The sequence below is a fragment of the Pseudorca crassidens genome, chromosome 3, assembly GCF_039906515.1.
Source record: "Pseudorca crassidens isolate mPseCra1 chromosome 3, mPseCra1.hap1, whole genome shotgun sequence".
NCBI lineage: Eukaryota > Metazoa > Chordata > Mammalia > Artiodactyla > Delphinidae > Pseudorca > Pseudorca crassidens.
In genome coordinates, this window is record NC_090298.1 from 137,231,430 (window position 1) to 137,234,788 (window position 3,359).

A 3,359-nucleotide genomic window follows, 5' to 3' on the forward strand; every position below is an offset into this window, starting at 1 on the left:
CTACCTAGAGACAAATGAAAACAAAAGCACAACAATCCAAAGTCTATGGGATGCAGCAAAATCACTTCTAAGAAGGAAGTTTGTGGCAATATAATCTTACTTCAGGGAGCAAGAAAATTCTCAAGTAAGCAACCTAAGCTTCCACGTAAAGCAACTAGAGAAAGAAGAAAAAACAAAACCTAAAGTTAGTAGAAGGAAATAAATTATAAAGATCAGAGTAGAAATAAATGAAATAGAGATGAAGAAAACAATAGCAAAGATCAATGAAAGCAAAAGCTTGTTCTTTGAAAAGATAAACAAAATTGATAAATCCTTAACCAGACTCACCAAGAAAAAAAGAGAGAGGACTCAAGTCAATAAAATCAGAAATGAAAAAGGAGAAGTTACAACAGACACCGCAGAAATACAAAGGATCATAAGAGACAATTACAAGCAACTGTATGCCAATAAAACAGACAACCTGGAAGAAATGGACAAATTCTTAGAAAAGTACAATCTCCCAAGACTGAACCAGAAGGAAGTAGAAAATATGAACAGACCAATCACAAGTACTGAATTTGAAACTGTGATTTTAAAACTCCCAACAAAAAAAAGTCCAGGACCAGATGGCTGCAGGGGCAAATTCTATCAAACATTTAGACAAGAGCCAATACCTATCCTTCTGAAACTGTTTCAAAAAATTGCAGAGGAAGGAAAACTCCCAAACTCATTCTATGAAGCCACCATCACCTTGATACCAAAACCAGACAAAGATACCACAAAAAAGAAAAGTATAGGCCAATATCACTGATGAATATAGAAGCCAAAATCCTCAACAAAATACTAGCAAACAGGATCCAGCAGCACATTAAAAGGATCATACACCATGATCAAGTGGGATTTATTCCAGGGATGCAAGGAATTTTCAACATCCACAAATCAATCGGTGTGATACACCACATCAACAAACTGAAGAATAAAAACCGTATGACCATCTCAATAGATGCAGAAAAACCTTTTGACAAAATTCAACACAAATTTATGATAAAAATTCCTCAGAAAGTGGGCATAGAGGGAACGTACCTCAACATGATAAAGGCCATATCCAACACACCTACAGCTAACATCATACTCAATGGTGAAAAGCTAAAATCATTTCCTCTAAGATCAGGAACAAGACAAGGATGTCCACTCTTGCACTTTTATTCAACATAGTTTTGGAAGTCCTAGCTATGGATATCAGAGAACAAAATCAAATAAAAGGAATCCAAATTGGAAAATAAGTTAAATTGTCACTGTTTGCAGATGACATGATACTATACATAGACAATCCTAAAGATGCTACCAGTAAACTACTAGAGCTCATCAGTGAATTTGGTAACGTTGCAGGTTACAAAATTAATACACAGAAATCTGTTGCATTTCTATACACTAACAACAAAAGATCCGAAAAATAAATTCAAGAAACAATCCCATTTACGATCACATCAAAAAGAATAAAATACCTAGGAATAAACCTACCTAAGGACACAAAAGACCTGTTCTCTGAAAACTATAAGATGCTGATGAAAGAAACTGAAGACGACACAAACAGATTGAGAGATATACCATGTTCTTGGATTGAAAGAATCAATACCGTCAAAATGGCTATATTACCCAAGGTAATCTACAAATTCAATTCAGTCCCTATCAAATTACCACTGGCATTTTTCACAAAACTAGAACAAAAAATCTTAAAATTCGTATGTAGACACAAAAGACCCCAAATAGGCAAAGCAATCTTGAGAAAGAAAAATGGAGCTGGAGGAATCAGGCTCCCTGGCTTCAGACTATACCACAAAGCTATAGTCATCAAAAAAGTATGGTACTGGCACAAAAATAGAAACATAGATAAATGGAAAAAGATAGAAAGCCCAGAAATAAACCCACACACTTATGGTCAATTGATCTACGACAAAGAAGGCAAGACTATACAATGGAGGTAAGACAGTATCTTCAATAAATGGTGCTGGAAAAACTGGACAGCTACATGTAAAAAAATGAAATTAGAACATTCTTTAACATAATACACAAATATAAATTCAAAATGGATTAAAGACCTAAATGTGAGACCAGATACTATAAAACTCTTAGAGGAAAATATAGGCAGAACCCTCTCTCACATAAATTGTAGCAATGTCTTTTTTGATCCATCTCCCAGAGTAATGGAAATAAAAACAAAAATAAAGAAATGGGACCTAATTAAACTCAAAAGCTTTTGCACAGCAAAGGACTCAATAAACAAAATGAAGAGACAACGCACAGAATGGGAGAAAATATTTGCAAATGATGTGACCTACAAGGGATTAGTCTCCAAAATTTACAAACAGATCTTGTGACTTAATATCGTCAAAACAAGCAACCCAATCAAAAAATGGGCAGATGACCTAAATAGACATTTCTCCATAGAAGACATACAGATTGCCAAGAGGCTCATGAAAAGATGTTCAACATCACTAATTATTAGAGAAATGCAAATCAAAACTACAATGAGATATCACCTCACACCAGTCAGAATGGCTATCATCAAAAAATCCACAAATAATAAGTGCTGGAGAGGATGTGGAGAGAAGGGAACCCTCCTACACTGTTGGGGGGAATGTAAATTGGTGCAGTCACTATAGAAAACAGTATGGAGGTTCCTTAAGAAACTAAAAATAGAGCTACCATATGATCCTGCAATCCCACCCCTAGGCATATACCCAGAGAAAAACTTGGTTCAAAGGGTACATGCACCACAATGTTCATTGCAGTGCTGTTTACAATAGCTAGGACATGGAAGCAACCTAAATGTCCATCAACAGAAGAATGGATAAAGAAGATGTGGTACATATATACAATAGAATATTATTTAGCCATTAAAAAGAATGAAATAATGCCATTTGCAGCAACATGGATGGACCTAGAGATTGTCATATTGAGTGATGTACATCAAACAGAGAAAGAGAAATATCGTATGATATCACTTATATGCAGAACCTAAGAAAAATGATACAAATGAACTTATTTACAAAATAGAAATAGACTCACAGACTTAGAGAATGAACTTATGGTTACCAGGGGGGAAATGTGAGGCGGAGGGATAGTTAGGAAGTCTCAGATTGACATGTACACACTGCTTTATTTATTTGTTTGTTTGTTTGTTTGTTTGTTTGTTTTTAATAGACCTTTATTGGAGTATAATTGCTTCGCAATACCGTGTTAGTTTCTGTTACACAACAAAATGAATCAGCCATATGCATACACATGTGCCCATATCCCCTCCCTCTTGAGCCTCCCTACCATTCTCCCTATCCCACCCCTCTAGGTCATCGCAAAACACCAAGCCGATCTCCCTGTGC